The sequence below is a fragment of the Phacochoerus africanus genome, chromosome 8 (genome assembly GCF_016906955.1).
Source record: "Phacochoerus africanus isolate WHEZ1 chromosome 8, ROS_Pafr_v1, whole genome shotgun sequence".
NCBI classification, from domain to species: domain Eukaryota; kingdom Metazoa; phylum Chordata; class Mammalia; order Artiodactyla; family Suidae; genus Phacochoerus; species Phacochoerus africanus.
In genome coordinates this window covers 139,523,462-139,545,307 of record NC_062551.1, presented here as the reverse complement: position 1 = coordinate 139,545,307, position 21,846 = coordinate 139,523,462, and the positions used below count along the sequence as shown (strand labels likewise).

General features: G+C 35.6%; 1 pseudogene; it reads left to right on the top strand.

The window, feature by feature from the left end:
* The window catches only part of LOC125133383 (tyrosine--tRNA ligase, mitochondrial-like), a 34,125-nt pseudogene extending 20,518 nt beyond the window's left edge, over positions 1 to 13,607 (top strand).
* Positions 13,608 to 21,846: the final 8,239 nt, after the last annotated feature.

Here is a 21,846-nt window from a genome sequence, read left to right as displayed (position 1 = left end):
TTGCTATTTCTTGGGCTGCTCCCGCAGCATATGGAGGTTCCCAGGCTAGGGGTCCAATCGGAGCTGTAGCCACTGGCCTACGCCAGAGCCACAGCAACACGGGATCCGAGCCACGTCTGCAACCTACACCACAGCTCACAGCAACGCCGGATCCTTAACCTGCTGAGCAAGGGATGGGATCGAACCCGCAACCTCATGGTTCCTAGTCGGATTCGTTAACCACTACGCCACGACGGGAACTCCAAATCAGTAAATTTTGAATAAAGAAGATTACCATCTGTAATGCGGGTTAGCTTCACCCAGTTAAGGTCTTAAGACTTAGATTTCCTAAAGAAAAAGCAATTCTGCCTAAAGTTTGCAACATATAAAACCTACCTGAGATTCTAGCCTGCTGGACTGCTCTGCAGATTTCAGACTCAAGGCTGTGTACAATGTCAACTTACTTGAATTTCTAGCCTGCTAGCATAGCCCATGAATATCAGACGTGCTAGCTGCCATAATTTAAACCTTTTAGTGACTTAAAACAAGAACCATTCTCTACCTCTCATTGTTCTGTCAGTTGACTAAGGGAGGTCCAGTTGGTGGTCTGTCTGCTATATGTAATGTCAGCTAGGGCTAAAATCCGGATAGCTCAGGTCTCTTGCTTAATTGCAAATAATTTTAAGAGGAAGGGAGAGGGAGCTACCAGTTGGCATACAGCCTGGATTCAGAAGTCCCAGGATATCATATCTGCCACATTCTATTTGGTAAGCAGTGACAGGATAAAACAAGATTGAAGAGGAGAATCTACCTTTCCATCGACACAAATATAGAAAGGAATTAATGGGTGGTCATTGACATAGGAAAGGAACTAGTGACGGCCACTGCTGAGTGCTATTACTGCAACAAAATCATAGACATCATATGACAGTGAAATGCTAAACTTATCTGTAAAAGTGATATGTAAGAAAGCGATGCCTCTTATCTCTAACATTATCTAATAGTTTATAGGTCAGAGATAATGTAATTCAATGGATTTAGGGTTGATTTCATCTCTTCTTAAATATGGGCAGGACTTTAAAACTACCTCAACAGCTAATAGATACTATACAGTTTCAATGCAAGTTTTTTTTTTTTTAATTCTCTCCACTTCTGCTTTGTTTTCTTGCAACTCTCATGTTTGTAACCAGTCACCATTTTATAGAAAGCCCAAGCAATTATACACAAATTTTCTGGTTGATAGTGGCAGCCAACACTGCAGTGAACAGCCATCATCAGCTATCAGACATGTAATGAGTCCAGTTCTTACTACTGACCCATCTTCAGCCTTTGAGTATTTCCAGTTGAGTCTGCAGATATTTTGAGGGAGAGAAAAGTCCTCTATGTTATACTCTTGGTCAATTCATAACTAACAGAAATATATGAAAATAATGAAATGTTTGTTACTTTAAGTTTTAAGATTTTAGTTCATATGTATTTTCATGCATCATTAGATAAATAGTATATCTAACAGTATTTTTTGAAAACAAAAATTAAATTTGCAAGTATTATAGCTGTCTCAACAATAGATAACTTTTCTTGTATGTTTTCTTTTGTGAATGTTTTGTATCATTTGGTCTTTATAGCGACCATATGTGTAGGTGCTATCATTTTCCGTCTGACAAGGGAGGCAACTGAACAGTATGGTTAAGCAAATTCTGCAAAATCAGGAGTTGACAGAGCTGGAATTTGAAACCAGGTGTTTCACTCCAGAGCATGGGTGCTTATCTTCCACAGCAAAGTCCCTCACCAGAAAAACCTAGAGAAAGGGAAGGGAAAGCTCCAGAATGAGGGATGAGAGAGAACAGGAGATTCTTGTTCTTGTTGAGTAAGAAAGAGGAATAAGGCTGGTGAATTAAGAAACAGCATAATAAAGTTTATTAAAAGCTGTGATGATACCTAAACTAGAGAAGCCAGTGAATTTTATTATCACTGAGAGGCTATGCCAAGTGTCCATGAGGTTATGTCCTGAGTAAGAGGTCATTTTGTTCTAGGTAGATTTAAGTCAGTGTAAGAAAACCATGGAACTTTTGTTGCCTTCTCCAGAGAAAACTAGAAAAGAAAGGAGGGGCTAACCAATTATCTTTTTCTTCTTAGCATTTACTGTATTTACTTTCCATGCATGATAGATAAACAACAGAAATTAATGTCTATTTCACTTGTGATTTTGAAAGAGGCAACTTTCCATTAAATATGCAATTCTGCACATGAGTTTTTCAGTGGGTGTGGGGGGCGGGGGGTATATGTGTGCACAGGTGTATCTTAAACCTAAACAGACATCCAGATCTAAATGCTTGGCTCTCAGTAATTAAGATGATAAAGCCCAGAGTTTGGACTTATACAAGTGTGTACATAGGTGGCAATCATTGCGTTCAGTTTGGGCCATATGAGCTTGAGGTGTTTTGTCATTTCATGGGGGAGTTACTAGATAATAATTGAAAAATAGAGGTCTATAACAGAAATCATGGTTGGATCAATGTAGAAATGATACTTAAGCCATCAATATAACATTTTTATCTATTTATAAATGACCCCAAATATAAATAAACATTTGCACATGACGTATTCCATATATCTACAGAAGTTGCCTTAATGAAATTCTGAATATTTTTATTAAAGTGAATTTGTATACTGTAACTAAAATAGAGGTGAATTCACTTTTAGACAGTGTTGTAATAACATACTCAGGGTTTACAAAGGGAAATATAATCCCTTCTAGACATTTCGAACAGGATAATATCTGATCAGAAAAAGAGATGCTTACAAAACTAAGATGGAGAAATAAAAGTCAGAGTGAAGATGCTGTAAGCTGTCAGTTTTGCCACTCATCACTAGCTCTCAGGACACCAGTAAGCTACTTTTGCCACATTATTTTCCATTGCTGCCCAGATCAAGAACTATAAGAAATCCCACCTATACAGTTGTTTGCAGCACCAAGGCAAATTTGCAAAGGAACTCTAGTCACAAAAAAAAAAAAAAAAATCTGTGGAAGCCCATGTGGCTGCTTGTCACTGCTGCAGAAAGATTGATGATTTCTGCTTCCCTTTTCGCCTTTCAGAACTTGTGTAAAAGTCTTCCATTGAAAAAAACGAAATCACATTCCAAAACCTGGAGGCAAAACATTCTGGCAACACAGTGATCTTTCAGAACCCATGATACTGGAGAGAACAAAGGAGACAGTGGACATAAATTCTATTTTGAGCTCAATTAACCTCCATGGCTACACTAAAAGAATCTTCTCCTCAAGATTTTCACTGAAGTTATGAGTAAGTATTTTTATTTGCTTCCTAATGATTGTTAACTCTTTAAATTTGTGTCTATACCTAACCAGAGAGAGGAGCTAAAAAATAAAATGAGGCTGATACCAGTGATAGTTTGAGCAATTGACATGAGTGAGGTTGGAACTTCAGCAAAATGTACTGTAGAGGACAATAGTTGAGATTTTGGAAGTTTGGATCTACTTAAACAGAGGCCAACCACTGTAAGGGGTAGGAAGGGGGCAGTGTACAGTGTAGTAACAGCAATATTTGATGTTCAATGTATTTCGGTCTGTTAGTATGTAGCACATCGATGAGGCACAAGTTGCCATTTTTCCATACCTGTCCAACATTCGTCTTAAATGCCATCTCCTCCAGCCTACATCTCCCCATAGAGCCACTCAGTCTAGCCTTTAGACTACAACAGGACTCTGCATATTGCCAAAATAGTACTTCCCTTACATCTACTGTATTTGTGTATCCATATGTATGTTTCCTTCTTTAGGCAAGAACTATTTAAAGTTAGAGAGCATGACTTTTTGAACTCTTTGGTGAGCTACTTAGAAATAGTAAGAGCTAGAGTGTGAAATAATCTATAGCAGAAAAGTACCTTCAAGAACTGGACCAATCATCCTAGGATGAAAAGAAAAAGGGAGAGAAAGAGAGGTTAGGAGGGATTCAGGCAGTGAGTGTGTGAGTGTGTGTGTGTGTGTGTGTGTGTGTGTGTGTGTGTAGAAAACGGAAGTTACAGTTTCAAGTCTGAGCAAACTATTGGAGCTCATCACTGGAAAGGCACGTATTTATGGGAAATTAGATTAAATTTAATAAAAAGAGTCTTTCGTAACTGAAGAAATCTATAGTACTTCCTCTCCTAGCCATAACTGGGCACTCCTTCCTCTGTGCTCTTTCATGCTAATGTAACACTTAATTGTCGTCATTGTTTATATCTTTCTATGTTTTATTATATTTTTAAGACCCAAGTTTTTTATGGGCCACATAAATGGGTTTTTTTTTTATTCATCCTGGTATTATCAATACCTAATGTAATACCTACAGTATACTGGATGCTTGTATAACTGACCATGTTGAGATTTAGAAGAAAAGAGTGAATGAAATAGGTATAATTTTAATCAGTTTTTAGTTATTCATGTTTTAAATAGGATATACTGGATATAATCATACACTTTGGAGAATGTAGAAACTGGCAACCCATTGAGTGGTAATCTTATTGCCATGTTAAAATGTCAATTTCTACAACCATCTGTGCTGGAAACACGGCTGATATTTTTTATTATGGAACCATGGCTTTAGACTATGGCCACAGGCATCTAATGAGTTCTAGCTGACAGTCCAAACCTCTTAATCAACTGTCTCAGAAAAGTATATTAGAATAAGAGTGAAACTTCAGTTTTTAAAGCACTGAATTGGACATGTATAAGGTATCATAGGTTGAAGAATTTGAGAAAGATATTTTACAGTAAAAAATGATGTTTTCCCCAAGATTCACAGAGAAACAAATAACAATTTGAGAATAAACACACATATATGCACACATGAACTCATACATAGCTTTGAAACTACACCTTATTTAAAAAAATCTGTGTTTGGTAAGTTTGCCAGAGAGTTCATAAAGCATGTGTTCTTACAGAAGCAATCAGAATAAAAAAATATTTAAGTATTTAAGATAATTAGGAGCTCAGTTTCAAAAATTCAAAATTTTCAGCAAATCTTTCTTTTGCTTCAGATGACTTTTACACTACCAAAACAGAGAATGAGTCTGTAAGCCATTTGGATTCAGCGGTGTGAGAGCTCTGATTTCTAAAGAAAGTATAGTAAATGTACTTTTTTATGCCATTAGTATAACATTTACATATTTATGCTAATATTTGTTTTTCATAATTACATAAAAGATATACAGAACTGACAGTTTTTTAAACTAAGAATGTCATTTGCAAACTATTATTTATTTTATGTATATATAATACAAATGTAGTACTAACATTATCTATATATTATTATTACTATATAATAATTATATAGTAATTTATAAATATATATTAACAAACTTTTTTCTGCAATTGGAAAATCCTTGGTAATCCTGAATATTTGCAGAACCCATATATTGTCCTCCACAGTGTCCCCATGATCTCTAACTTTGACAGGAATTTAAATATTCATCTCTATTTGACCTGTTCTCCTATCTGTTCCTATTCTACTATATCTTACTCTCCATCTGCCTCTTTCTCTCAACTTCTCTGCTTCAGATTGGAAAAGCTCCGGAAAATGGATTTGTGGGCAGGCCCCAAGTCCAACATACAACTCTGAACTACCTCAAGCAATGTGTGTTCAAAAGGACAAAAATCAACAAAAACGACAATAAGAAAGAAAAATAAATCTGGCTTCTTTTCCCCCATTACTATATATCAGATCATCTAATATACTCACAGATGGGAAAATGACAGAAGCTTCTAATATTTGTAATTTACAAGGGCTTCTTTTTAATAAAAATCATCATAGTTTCCATTCTGAGCAACAGATAATTACGTAACATGAGATCCTCAATTTTCCAGCTTTGTATTTTACCATTAATAATAAATTAAAAAATTCTACCAAGGAAGTTTTAATTGCTAATTTTTATTGACTATAGACATAGTATGGATGCCAGGTTTTATGGCATTCATAGCACCCACAGAGATTGTATGGACTGAAAAAAAAATTCCTGTTAGATATGATGGAAGAAGAGCTAAGCAGTACATTAGTGCAAAATCCCATAAACAACAATATAGGTTCCTGTTTGGGGAAGAAAAGGAGAGTAATGTGACAACACAGGAAGTAAGGGGAAGAGGGCATGAAGTGATATCAGAGGGGTAGTCTTGGACAATGTTAAGGAGGCCTGGTAGGTCTTGGGAAGGATTTGGAACTTTAACTGGAAATCATGATAAAGATGAGAGTGGGAGAATTTCATGATCATATTTATGTCTTACATACAGGTATTAAAAATCTATTTTTTGGAATTCCCTGGTGGTTCAGCAGGTTAAGGATCTGGTGTCACTGTTGTGGTCTGGTCCGATACCTGGCCCAGGAACTTCCACATGCCATGGGCACTGCCAAAAAAAAATTCATTTTATAATATTTTTGATTCATTTAAACATTATGTAAAATATGGAGAAAATAAGTTGGCATAGGAGCTTCAAAGGCAAAAGCAACTAAGCATCCTTTAAAATGAGTTACCACTAGTCTTTTAAAAGTTGCAGCATCCTATTGCTATTTGTCCTGGGGTAAAATTTTTAAGCCTCTCTAGCAAAATGTGGCTTTGTGTATTTAGCTTAGGATAATTAAAATCACTTTTATTTTGATATGTTCTTGCCTGTAATAAAAATCAACTTTTATAAAAATTGTAACACTCTCTTCTGTTCTTCAAGAAACAGAGAATCAGAGAATGAAGGAATAGCCCCCTGTGTCACAGCTAGCTTGTGAAAAAATCTGAGATGAGTTCTCATTTTCTTATCGCAGTGGCCAGTGGTCTTGTCATTTCCTCAGTGATGCCTCTTGAGATGCTATTGTGAGTTTCTTTACTGTCCTGCCTGTGGTAGACTTGAGCTCAGGGGACCCAATCAGTGGTTCTTCATCTGTGTTCCGTGACTAGAAGTAGGTAAGCATCTATGGATTTAGATGCTTTTTTTATATAATTGCTTTTATTTTGTTTCTTAGGTAAAAACATATTTCTGTTTTCATTTTTAGGTTTGCTTAGATTAATATTGCATAATAATGATTAATTATAATCAGGATTTATAAAAATATTGTTATAAACATATATATTCAGTTTGAACCATCAATTTTCCCATAACAGAGTTAGTACATATTCTTTCGTTTACACTAGCTATAATATTATCTTACTTCTGCAGTCCTAGTATGCCTCTAGGTGCTTTTTTGTGCTAGTGTCTGGGATCTTTATATGCTAATGCAAGAGAATTTATGAACTCCTACTGCTACTATATGGTATTTAGTTCCTACCAGGGCTATGTAGTTTTCACTAAAAGTAATTATTAGTTTCTATACTTTTCTTTGTGCTCTTTCTTTCTTATCTTCTTATTCTTCTTTGGTAATTTTTATCTTTCACTTGCACATTCTGTAAGTTGAACTACACAACTATATGTATTTGGCTGTTTCCAACTCTACTGCATGGTTCTCAATCTCCATGATAATGCTTTCACCGTTCATTCTTTTTTTTAGCCCTCTATGTTGTCCTTTATCCATCTGTAACAGAATGTTGGTAGATCTTGGAAATTAATTTGTGCTACCACTCTAACTTCTGTATTCTCAGATTTTGTTTTCATAACTTATTTTTGTTTTTATTTTTATTTTACCTCTGGACTCAGAGGGATTGTCTGTCTTCCTTAGTAAATTCTGTAGCTCCAAAAAGACAGTAGAGTGTTGCTAGGAAAACCATCCACAATTGCTCTGTTCTTCTAAAGCATGAAGCCTGACTTTGAGATAATTTGAGACAGTGAACTACAGATTAAATAAAACAGTCTAAACTTGGAACTACAGAAACAGTGAAGTAAATTATGTGATTATTTGGACAAGACTAAGTTTTCTTACAGGTTGCTTTCAAAATTAAAGGAAGAAAGTGAAGAATGTAAATAATTTCTGGCAAAATGTTTATTCAGAATAATTTTGGTCCTTCAAAATTATTTTAAGCAACTTAATTTAGGAATAGTACAGAAAAAAAATTTAAAAATGAGAATTGTTTTCTTCTCAATTTGCAAAGTTTTCTTTTCGTATGTAAAGGATAGGCCTGAGCTAAAGGTTTATTTCATTTCGTGTATTATTGAGGTATTTTCCATTTGTATTACATAATAACTTTAGTTTTAAACTCAAAACAGAGTAAAAATCAATTATAAGATAACTGATGTTAAACAATAATTCTGCTGAACTCTATACAGAAACTTCCAGAACATGTCCTAGTCCCTTTTACTACCTCCTAAGTTGGATACATATACCGTTGATCCCAAAATATGGAAGAGACATTCTTTTGCATGAGGACTACAGAGGGATTCCTGAGGCAGTTGCTGGCTCTTGACTCACACTCACTGTGGGCTTCCATGATCTACTATGAGATAAAGTGGAAAGGTCCATGTATTTTTTTTTATAAAAAGCTTGATTGCTGGGACCTTTCCTACTGTTTTATAATTCATGTCACTATGAGAAAAATTAAATATTTAGCCTCTCAACACAACTTCTCATCTATATTATAAAAATAATAGTTCTTATATCCTATGGTTATTGTAACTGTTGACTGAATTGCTAAAGGACTCATTAGGCTATATAATTTTCCTTTTCATTTGTTCTTTCTTACTCTTCTCCCATTTACTCATTATTCCCTTTAACTTCTTTCCTCATTATTCTTCATACTTTCTTTCAGTTTTTTTAGGAAAGAATAGATTATTAAATGAGAGGAGTAGCATTCACAGCCACAAACATCACTAAACCCTATGCCAATATGAAAGGTTATTGAAGAATCCTAAATATTATGCCTGGGTTCTTCAGGCCTTCAGGGAATGAAATAAAGGTTTATAGCCAATGACTGATCATCAGCCTTCATAGTTATGATATGTGCAGATTTCTTCCTGGGCACTATATATGCTAGTCCTATATATCTAACACCTTTTCTCATACCCTCTGGTAGAAAGAATTTATGGAACACAACTCTTTGGATTTGGAAAAACATATAAAACCAAGCAGACACTGAGGGGAAACATTAAAACAAACCAACAAATGTAATGTCCTGTGAAAGAAAGTCTTCCACCAAGTCTTCCCAGCTCAGCTCATTATGATCAGAGATGCCTGCTGTGGAGCTTGCCATGACAGCACATTATAAATATTAAAAATTTAAAAAAAAATTGTTCCACAGGTGTGTACACTAAATACAAAGTCTGTAGTAGTCATGATAAATCAGGGTTATGAGCCTCCTGGAAAACTTCACATTTTGTTGTGGACTAATGAGAATGCTTTTTTTAAAAAAAATTATGGATCACCATTTATTTCAGCCTCTTCATAGAAGACAAGGGGAGACCCTGAGGACAAGGAGGAAACAAATCTTCATCATATTCATCATATTTAATTATGCACAATAATGTGCAATAAAAGCTCATCATAGCCATCATTTATCTATGTCCAAATCTCATTATCTATTAGAAATACGTTTCAAGTTTCCCCATATCTGTGTACATTTCTCCCCATTGTTTACTATTGTTTTGCCCTCATCTTCTTCGTTTTGCTCATTCCTTCCTTTCTTACTCTTTGTCTTTTAAGATCTCTATTTGAGGCTATTTTTGACAAGATACCTTTTAATCATAGACATTCATTTACTGAATGCTGGAACTCTGTTACAGTAGACAATCTGTAGTTACTAGTCATAACATACTCTTTACATTAATCTTTAACTAAGTCTTCTGAAAAGATTAGTGGTCTGCAATCATCTCCATACTGATAAAACTTAGCTTTAGGAAGGTTTCATGTACCACTGTCAAATAAAATACTAACTACCCATCAAGCATTTTTATCAGTCTCTCTCTCACTCCAGAAAAACCAAAATAAACATAGAAAAATTATGCACCAAAAAGAAGTCTCAGAGAAGAGAAGAAAAAGTCCAGTGTGTGTGTGTGTGTGTGTTTTTTTTTTTTTCACTATGCTAATTACACGAAAACATAAAGCAAAGCTACCTAGGAAAAAAATCCTTGGAAAAATGAGACTGGATGTAATATCTTTCTTTAAATGCAAAAGTGAGAATTGAGAGAATTGAGACAATTGTCCAGATAAGTAGGCCCAACAACTATTTCACAGGAAACTCAATGATAATGAGGCAAAATTATACATGAATGTGTGATTTTACCCTTGCTTTTCTTATCAGAACATTTCTTTCAAATCTCTTTTTCAAGGTATAGTATTAGGAAAACCTCAGCATGAAAAGAGTCATTTTAAGTACATTTTCATGTGGACCTAGTGATCACTCATAGGTCTCAAATTTGGCTGCAGTATCATTCTTCCTGCCCTAGAAAGAAAAGTTGTCTTGTCGCTTTTGATTTTCTGCCTCTAAGTTCTTGGTTACTATTTGGCTTTTCCAAGGAGGGAGAATTTTTAACCACAAGAAAAGATCTTGAATTAATTTTTTAATATTTCAAAGTGCTCACCATTTTCCTGGGTTTTAATTATAATTATATCAATTTGTTATATTTACCCTATAATTACAATAACTGCTCTGCACTTATTTTTAGTACAGTTCAGAGAAGAGTTGAAAAGTTTGTGTATACTGTATGTTAATGACACTGTAAGAGCACACAGAATCAGTGGGTATTTGCTCAGTGGAATTACACATTAAGAAACCTCTCAGGTATGGAAACAAAGGTAAGAAATGTGTTCATAAATTAGAATTATGAAATCAAATATGAATATCACATAGCATGAGAAGTATGATTTGCAATGGTGCAGAATATAGTGTGCACCATAATGTGGTGCAAATAGGCTAGTTACATAACATTTAAAAATCCGTGGGATACTGAATAAGGTAGGTCGTGAAAGGATTTTGCTTCTGAGAAATATGTATAGACGAACTTCAGCTTCCTTAGGACTTTGGTCAGAGTGTGGCATTAAGGACTAAAAAGAAGTACCGAATTTACCTGTTCCCTTTCCCCAAAATGTAGAAGACATTAAGAGGCTTCAGATGTCCTAAATTGAAAAGAGAAAATATATGTCTTGAACTCAATCAAGATGGTTCTACGGGCAACTGGAGCAAGTAAATGTATACAGGATTTGCACATCAATCCCTTTGAGTTAACATCTTGGTTCTTCCCTGTGACTTTGTTATCACATATTTCTGAGCTTTGATTTTCTAAGCTATATAATATGGTCATGACATAATTATAACAAGGATTAAATAAACCAGTGTAGGTGAAGTTAGTTTAACACACACATTGTGAAAACTGTGTAGGGGCATTGCTGTCATACTGTAATGCTTAATTCCTATCAAAATATCTATCAATGAGATCATTAATCTCATTCTTTAAAAACCTTAAAAACAGAATTAGTTTCATTTACTGTAATAAAGACAAAGACTTCAGTTTTGATGTTTGACCACCAACATCTTTCAAGCTCCTTCTTTCCCCTTCACCTTTTACTTCACAGCTGAAGAAAGTTGTTGGAAAGTTGCCTGCTTCCTCCCTTGGTGATGGCGGGAAGTTCAAACCGGGCATATCTCAGTCTGCGCACGGAGTTTTCATTCTTTCCCCACCTCCTACCCATAATTAAAACCAGTCATCCTTTCCTTGTGATGTTCCTGATATCATTCCAGGACCAAAGTTGAGCCCATTCTCTTGGGAATCTTTAAATGTTTATTTTATAATTAAGCATTCTTTATTTCATACCTATTGGTGCTAACATCCACATAAATCCCTAGGATGAGGATGACGGGAGGTTAGGTGGTTGCCCAACCTCTAGAACTAGATACCCAAATAAAATACGTGCTCTGTGTAGCTGGCACAATAACCAGTTCTCCAGGCATTCCCTAGGACTTTGGGGAAATGCAGAAAAAATTGCTTCACACTAGAAATAGGCCTTCAAATCATTCTGATAGGCAAGCTTTTTTTTCTTTTTCCGCTGTACCGTCATCACATGGAAGTTCCCCGGGCCAGGGACTGAATCTACACAAAGCTGGGACATTCCAGTATCCTTAACCCACTGCATTGGGCTGGGGATCAAACTGACCACGCCACAGAAACAAATTGGATCATTAGCCCACTGTGCCACAGTGGGAACTGCTCTCCTACCTTAAAATGGTTTATTTTCAAGGTGCCCCAAAAGGATATAAAAATAGAAATTGAGTCCCGCGTGTGGCCGCCAAGATGGCAGCGCCCACACTGCGGTGCATTTCCCTGGTAGGTTGTTGCTACCTCAGGCCAGTCCAGAGTCTTGCCCGTGGGGCTGCGTGAAGCCCCCTGGGGCGTTCAGGGGTTGCTGGTGGAGCAGAAAGCGTGTGTGTGTGTAGGGGGGGGGTGGGGGTGGGGTCTGTCCAAGGAATTCTTTCCCAAGAGAGAAACGAAGACAATGCTTCCAGAGCTCTTCGACCTCAGCTTGACGGGCAACTTCCCCCAAACCATCCATTAGGGGGTTTTCCCCGTAGCTGACTGCGGCTGCGCAGCATCTGCAAGCGCTGCTGGGCCAGTTTTACTTCCGGCAAGCGGGCCGCAAAGTGCTGGCCTGAGAGGAGGTGCTGCTGTGCTTTGCACGGAGACAGACCGGCTGTACCCTGGAGCTGTTTGAGCTGGACGCACAGCGGGTGCAAAGCAGCGGACACGCCCTTCAACGGGAGCTCAAGGCCCTGGAGGCTGAACGCTAGCAGCTCTTCGATAACAGGAGGACCTGGGGCAGCTTCACAGTGGTGGACAACTCAGCGTGGTACCAGAAGCAGCAGCACCTGGTGGATTTCCTTAGCGGCAGCGGGCAGCCATTTTAGCACAGGCCCTGAGCGGGCAGAGTGTGCAGACTCGGCTTTAGAGCCTCAGAGGCATGTTTTGCCGAGTTTTATACCAGGTGCTTCAGGCCTATGATTTCTACTACGTTTCCGCGTTATGGATGTCGGGTATAGATGGGTGGATCTGCAGCTGGGCATGATAGCTTCCGGATAGGAGTTCATCCACAAGTTGACAGGAGAAGGTGTATTTGGCATCTCTGTTCCTTTATTTACAGTGGAGCAAAACTGGGAAAGTCTGCTGGCAGTGCTGTTTGGCTAGACAAAAGATAAGACATCTCCATTTGAATTGTATCAATTTATTTTGTCAAGTGGTCAGATGGTTTGGTAGAAAGAAGCTCTTGACTTGTCTGCCCCTTCCAGAGTTTGACCACAAAATGCAGCCTCAAAGCGCCAGAAAAGCAGGGCCCTCAGAAAGGGCTTGCGGCAGAAGTTGCAAAGCGTGTTCATGGACAAGAAGGGCTGGGCTCTGATAAAAGGTCTACACAATCCCTTTATTGCAGCAGCAAAGACGCACTGGAGGTCATGTCTAATCAAGAGTTAAAGGAGTTTTTTAAAAAGAAGCTTCATTTTCTGAATTAGTTCTTGATCCAGGAGCAAGTGTTCTAGGTGTGTGCTGCAAAGCAAATGCCATTCCAGATGACTTCTGAGGGTATCGCATGATAGCAGAAGGCGGAGTCAGTATAAATTACAAAGTGACAGACCATGAGAATGTTTTAGTTGTTGAACATATTCTGAAGAATGAACTTTCATTACTTAAAGTAGGAAAAAGGAATGTCTACATTATAAAATGGCTTCAGCTGTGATAAAAAAAAAAAAAAAGAATCCTTCTGGTGGTTCAAACGTAGCCATCATTCATTCTCAAGAGATGAAGACAGAGAATGGTGTATACTCGAGGCCTCACAGTGTGAGTAATTTCAATATTTATATAGGTTGATTATGTTTGTGTTTAATAGTGGGATATTTCATTTCCTGATGTTTAAATGTTAAGGACTACCATCTAAGAGCATGATTTCCAGGATTAATCTCTTTTAATAATTATATTTCATGAAAAACTAAATGCTGTCACTCCTACCCTGTCCTTATTGCTCTTTTGGAGATGAGAAGGAACAGTGAAAAAGAGGTAGTACAAGAATATCAGGTATATATCAGATGTATAGCTCACTGGATTTTTCTGTTTAGGGAGCAAATACACTTCTTTGTTAAAGAAAAAAAAAAAGGAGAAAAGTTAGAGGAAGCCATGGTTGCATCAGATTGCAGTAGAAATAGTTGATTTTTAAAGAAAAGAAACATCTGTACTTGTTTTTTTCTGAAAGTTTCTAATTCAATTTTCCACTTCCTGCCTGAATTTCCATATAATTAAATTTACTCACAGCTCTGTTTTTTTTAACTCAGTAAAAAAGTAACAATGTCTTATAAATTTATCAATTTTTAAATTAGTTTTATGTTTCAACTTCTGTCCCCAAGCAGGTTGCAACTTGAGATGAGCCAGAAAGTAAAATAACCAACAGAGTCCAATATTATGCTAAATAGCCAATCATATGAGACTATCAAAAGATATTCTAGTAAGGGAAGTTTTCAGGTCAAATTTAAAGGATTTGGAATCAAGACTTAGTTAAGTTATATATTCATTAGGCAGGTTGTCTCCAGAACTATTTCTAATATCTGAAAAACAAAGGTAATAGCACCCTTAATTCCCCTAAGGAGAGATGCAAATGAAATGCAAATATACACAGAAAATTGTTTACAATTAGATTTATTCTAGAAAATCTAAAACACAGCAGAGCATGGCTTTACAGCTCAAATTCTAGCCATTTACTACCTAGATTACTTGGAGCAAGTTATCTTCGTATGCAAAAATGGAGATGAAATAATATTTCAGTCATTTATGAAAAATCTAATAGGGAGAAAGTCATAGAACTGTCATATAGTATAGGATGTATTACTATATCCCAAAATAGATTTATATGTTAAAAACCTATATCTAAACTTTTGATCCCTGGCCTGGGAGTCCAGCCCCCCCCCCCCCCCCCCCCCCCGCGCCAAAGAAAAGAAAAAAAAAAAGAAAAATTGCAGTTTAACCTAGGAGTAATGCGAGGAAGATTTTTTTTTTTTTTTTTTGCCTCTTTAGTGTCAGAACTGCACCATATGGAAATTCCCAGGCTAGGGGTAAATCAGATGTCGACGTATGCCATAGCCTCAGCAATGCCAGATTCCAACCACATCTGCAACCTGAGCAGCAGCTTGTAGTTTCAGAATCCTTAACCCACTGAGTGAGGCCAGGGATCACTCATGGATACTAGTTGGCTTCTTAACCTGCTGAGCCCCAGTGGGAACTCAGGAAGAATTCAGTATTGACAGATTAAAAAAAAAAAAAAAATTGGAGTGTAGTTAACTTACAGTGTTGTATTAGTTTCAGGTGTATAGCAAAGTGAATCAGTTATACATATATGTATATATATCCACTTTTCCCTCATATAAGTTATTACAAACTATTGAATAGATTTCCCTGTGCTATACAGTAGGTTCTTGTTAATTATCTATTTTACACAATAGTGTGTATGTGCGATTCTCACCCTCCCAATTCTTCCCTCCCCCTGTGGTTTCCCCTATGGTAACCATAAGATTTGTTTTGAAATCTGTTAGTTTCTAAGTTCTTTTGTATCATTTTTATTAGGTCCCATATGTAAGTGATATGTTATTTGTATTTGTCTTATTTAGTTCATTATGATAATCTCTAGGTCCATCCATATTGTTGCAAATAGCATTATTTCATTCTTTTTAATGGCTGAGTAATAGTTTATTGTATATATGTACCACATCTTCTTTATCCATTCTTTTGTACATCATCATTTAGGTTGCTTATGTGTCTTAACTATTGTGAATAATGCTGTAGTGAATATTGGGGTGCATGTATGTTTTCAAATTATGTTTTTTTCCAGATGGATGCCTAGAATTGAAATTGCTGGGTCACATGGTAGTTCTAATTTAGTTTTTTAAGGAACCTCCATACTGTCCTTCACAGTGGTGTACCAGTTTACATTCCCACTAACAGTGTGGGAAGGTTCCCTTTTCTTCACACCCTCGCCAGCACTTATTGTTTGTAGACTTTTTGATAATTTCCATTTTGATTGGTGTGAGGTGATACCTCATTGTAGTTTTGATTTGCATTTCTCTAGTTATTAGTGATATAAAGCATCTTTTCATGTGCCTATTTGCCATCTGTCTTGTCTTCTTTGGGGAAATGTCTGTTTAGACCTTCTGCCCATTTATTTATTTATTTATTTTTTAATGTAAAGCTACATGAGATGTTTGTATATTTTGGAGATTAATCCCTTGTCAGTTTCTTTGTTTGCAAATATTTTCTCCCATTCTGTGGGTTTTCTTTTTGTTTTGTTTCTCGTTTCCTTGTCTGTACAAAAGCTTGTAAATTTAACAAGGTATTTTTTTTAAAAAAAAATTTTTGTTACTCTAGAAGGTGGATCCAAGAAAATATTGCTGTGATTTATGTCAAAGGGTGTTCTGCCTATGTTTTCCTCAGGAGTTTTTTTGTATCAAGCCTCACATTTACATTTAGGTCCTTGATCTATTTTTATTTTTGTACATGGTGTAAGATAATGTTTTAATTTCATTCTTTTACTTGTCACTATCCAGTTTTCCCAGCACCACTTGTTAAAGAGACTGTCTTTTTTCATTTTATGTTCTTGCCTCCTCTTTCATAGTGTAGGTGATCATAGGTCCTTGGGTTTATTTCTGGGCTTTATATCCTATTCCACTGTTCTGTGTTTCTGTTTTTGTGTCAGTACTGCTTTGATTACTTTGTCTTTGTAGTATAGTGAAAAATCCTGATTCCTCAGTTCTGTTTTTCTTTTTCAAGATTGCTTTGGTTATTTAAGGTCTTTTGTGTTTTCATAAAAACATTTAAATATTTTGTTCTAGTTCTGTGAAGAATATCATTGGTAATATGATAGGGATTGCATTGAATCTGTAGATTGCCTTAGGTAGGATAGTCATTTTTGACAGTATTGATTCTTCCAACATAAGAGCATTCTTCATCTTTCCATCTATGTCATATTTGATTTCTTTCATCGGTGTTTTCAGAGTACAGGCCTTTTGCCTCCTTAGGTAGATTTATTCCTAGGTATTTTATTCTCTTTCACATGATGGTAAATGGGATTATTTCCTTAATATCTCCATCTGTTCTTTCATTGTTAGTATATAGAATTGCGCAGGATTTCTGTGTATTTACTTTGTATCCTTCAACTTTTCCAAATTCATTTATGAGCTCTAATAATTTTCTGGTAACATCTTTAGGATTTTCTATGTATAGTATCATGTCATCTGCAAACAGCGACAGTTTTACTTCTTCTTTTCCAATTTGTATTCATTTTATTTATTTTTCTTTTCTGATGACCATGTATAGGACTTCCAAAACTATATTGAATAACTGTGGTGAGAGTGGACTATTGATAAACTTTAATGTCACTTTATACCACCAATTTTATTTGCATAGTAAGAACATACAGGTATCCCATTGTAAATGTCAGAGATTATTTCTTCATTTTAGAACTTCATTCAGTTTGAGGGCCTGCAAAAGGAGGTTTTTCTCTTTTCATACATTTCTTGCCTCTGTTTTTCTTTGTACATGGTGTGTGGTACTAGCAAGTGCATTGCCATAGCAGGTAACATTTTCAATTTGAAATTTGCTGGAGTAAGGTGCATTATAAGTTTGTTTTCCTCCTACAAGCTAAAAAGCTAGAGTAGAATGGCAGCCATTTAGTATCAGAAGTAAGTAAATTATGGATATCTATAATTTTAAAACTGATGTATGATGATGATAAAGTGATTTTTAAGTGTTCTGACAGAAATTTTGGAAGCATGTGTTTTGTGAATATGGTACTGCTAACAGATTCAAAGTAGTACCATATCATAATAAAATCTGTTTTGTTGTGTTCAAGTTAAGTTGCCGAGCCTATTGTTCCAAAAAAAAATGAACATATTTTTGTTATGTTCAAGTTAAGTTCCGAGCCTATTGTTCGTTAGCTAAAGGTAACAGATATATTCATATTGTTCCTGCCAGTGGACCTTCGTAAGTGTCATAACTTAAGTATAAATTTTAATGTCTATAATATATAATTTATTTTAAAATTTATAATGTAATTCATTCATATCAAGAATCACTTGGGGAACTTTAGTTAAATATGTATATATTCTAAACCTTACCTTTGATCCTGAAAGCCTTTAGGATTACCTGTGTATCTGGATGTTTTTCTTTAAGTAATAAAGCTCCATCATTATTTAAAAAAAAATCAGAAATAACCATGTTATTCTTACTCCCAAGGGAGGTGCTAGGAATGTTGCTAATTGAATATTCCCCACTAACTGTGACTTTGGTAGTGCTTTATATATTCATGATTCAGTAATAGGTACCAGCTATGTTACAGTAGACTAATAATTATGGTAGGCTAAATTCTGTGCTTGCCATGGAGGTAATAATGGCAATAAAACTATACACTTTCATGTTTCATATTGTCTAGTAGATAGATGGAATGGTTAAAATAACAGATGATATATGCTATAGTAGGGTTACTATGTGTGCTTTGAGAAATCATATTAGGATATCTCATGTAGTATGGAAATGAGTGCATCATGGAAAGATGTAGACTACAATTAGGTGATAGACTAGGAGCAGTGGGATAGTGTATTACAAAAGGGGAAATGAGGTTTGCAGATACCATGAGGCAATAAAGAACATAGAATATCCATATGTCCATATTTAATCAGAACAATCTAGATGTCTAGCTGTTATTTTGATATGATTATCATGTGATTATTAATGATGCTATCATTTACTCTCTTGGATGTGTCTTGGATCTAGCAAAAAATGTATATAGTTACCCTAGCCAGATGAATTGAAGTGAATAAAGTAGTTTAGTGTGAATTTAGACAAAATTTATTCCTCTGGACATACTTTTTAATATTCTTTTTATCCTAGAATAAAGCAAATCAAAAACGTATTCTGGTCAAGTAAGAGCCATGGTTGCAAATAAAATTTAGTATATGTCCAACAAGTTTCTCTTAACCATAGATTACTTCCTCTTATTTCTTTAGGATGAACAACTCCCCTCTTTTAGTATGTTTTCCTATGCTCTTTTCACACCTTTGTTTAAATAAGATTTTCCCCTAACATGTTCCCTATAAATCTTTTCAAAAATAATTTTCTATAATATTTCTAACTTACTGAAAAGAGTGAGCTGTTATATGAAGTTCATTTATTAAAATATTTAAACTAGATAATATATTTCTAAAGGTATATATGTAACTTCTAAAACACATGTAGCAACACTTAATGTCAGAAATTAAATGTAAGCTATAGCCTATAAAATTGGATGAGAAAAATAGTGCTTATCAAACATGTTCATATACAATTTAGAAACTTTTTTGGAATCATTAGAAAATATGGGTGAAATGAATAAGCAATGTTGTATTGTGGCATTAGCATCTACAGTGATACTGATGAGAAAAGAGTATTAGAAAAACATTAGAAAACTAACTCAAAAAGAATAATTAAATGACTTCTATAAAAGGTTGTTTGAATATTAGCCATTTTTTCATGTTTATGTTCCATGGATGAATATAGATATGGTTGAATGTGATTGATAAGACTTATGAGAAAATGGAGATTTTAAAAGCCAAATATCTAGGTGAATATGTTTAGAAGCACATAGAAAGGATCTCAGGAGGTCAGAGAATGCATGTAGGTAGTAATGTAAGAAATAAATGAATAAAATGGTTTTTTCATGCTCAGTAGCCTAGTAAACATTGTTAAAGTGAAATATTTAGGAAATAAGAAAACAAAATGGGTTGAATACATACTATATGGTATGGGTCTAACATTAATTCATTTCACTTAGGCCTCAACATCAATCTCATGAGTTGAGTTAAATATCTCAAAATGGTAGTGTTGCTTAATATGTCCCACTGATGTGTTGTATTTGTCAAGAAGAGTACTTTAACAGAATTTTGGAATTTAAATTCCTGTGGCTAAGGCATCAGCTTTCCAGTTTATTACAGACAACCCCCTTTTCAAACCTTTGGCCCTCGGCTGCTTGGCCCCAAAGACCTTCATCATGGTAAGCATTAGTACTTTGATAGAAGAGGAACAGAAACTGAGACTCAGAGAATTAAAATAGCTTTCTCAAATTTAAAGGCTAGCACCTGACATAAAAGAATTCCAGGCAAAGCATTCAAGGACTCTCTACATTCAGTTTTATTTTTCTCTATATTTCCATCTTTACTTCCATGGTAGGAAATGTAATGTCTCTCCAGAATATCCACATCCTAATCTGTAGATCTGGTGACCATGTTACCTTGAATAGCAGAAGGAATTCAGCTTGCAAATGGAATTAAGTTGCTAAATCAGCTGACTTTAAAATAGGGAGAGTATCCTGTCTTATTCAAGTGGATCTGATTGAGTTGCAAGAGTCCTTAAAGGTAGAGAACCCTTCTTGCTTGTTCAGAGAGATGATATAGAAAAAGAAAGATCTAGTGTGAGAAGAACCAGTCCTGCACTGGCTGGTGTTGGAGGTGGAAAGGGGGAGACCAGGAGATAAGGAATGTGGGTGGCCTTTAAAAACAGGAAGCAGTTGACAGAAAGAAACACAGATTTCAGTCCTACAATCTCAAAGAACTGAATTTTGCCAACAACCCTAAGTGAGCAGAAAATGGATTCTCCCTTTAGAACGTCCAGAAAGGAACAGAGGCCTGCTAATACTTTGGTTTTAGCATTGTGAGATCTGGGTTGGACTTTTTACAAACAGAACTATAAGGTAATACATTTTGGTTGTTTAAGCCACTTAATCTGGTGCAGTTTGTTATGGCAATAGAAAACTAATACGACCACAGAGGGGAAAAAGATTTTACTCTAATTTCATGGTACCAGTTAGACCACAGCTGAAAGTGGGTGGCACCATTGCCACTGTGCAAGGCCAGGGATCAAACCCTCATCCTCCTGGGTACTAGTCAGATTCTTAACATGCTGAGCCATAGTGGGAAGTCCTATTCCTCTTGTTTTTGAGACCTAAAGTTATTTAGATTTTACTACATAATATTTGGACACAATGGCATGCCTAGCTACCAAAGTCCTCTGCTTTTGGTTTTGGCCAAAACTAATAGTAGAATTTATTACTACTAATAAAGGACTAATAATAAAAATTTATTTTTTTTCATTGAAATTTTTTTCTGTGTGTTTGTTCAGATTAGCTGTGGAACTTGTGCTTCCCTTGTCTGATGAAGATTTTGAATACTTCTGAGTTTGCTGACCCTATCTATTTATTTTTTAAATTTTATTGAAATATAGTTGACTTAACAAAGTTGCGTTAATTTTAGGCATACAGCAAAGTAAATCAATTATACATAAATGTATATCCATTCCTTTTCAGATTCTTTCCTCGTATAAGTTACCACACAGTATTGAGTATATTTGCTTGTGTTCTATAGTGAGTCCCTGTTACCTGTCTCTTCTTTATATGGTATCAATCCAACCCCCTAATTTATTCCTTCCCCCATCATGTTTCCCCATTGATAAACCTAAGTTCGGCTTTGAAATCTTTGAGTCTGTTTCTGTTTTGTAAGTTCAACTTTATCATTTCTATTAGATTATGCATATTAGAGATGTCATATGATACTTGTCTTTCTCTGACTTCATTTAGTATGATAATTTCTAAGTCTCCTATGTTGCTGTAAATGACAGTATTTCATTCTTTTTTATGGCTGAGTAATATTCTATTGTGTATATACACCATATCTTCTTTATCTAGTCCTCTGTTGATGGACATTTAGGTTGCTTTCATGTCTTGGCTATTGCAAATAGTGCTGCAGTGAACATTGAGGTGCATGTATCTTCTCAAATTACAGTTTTCTCTGGATATATGCTTAGGAGTGGAATTGCTTGATTGTATGATAGTTCTATTTTTAGTTTTTTAAGGACCCTCCATACTGTTCTCCATAGTTGTTGTGCCAGCTTACATTCCCAGCAATAGTGTA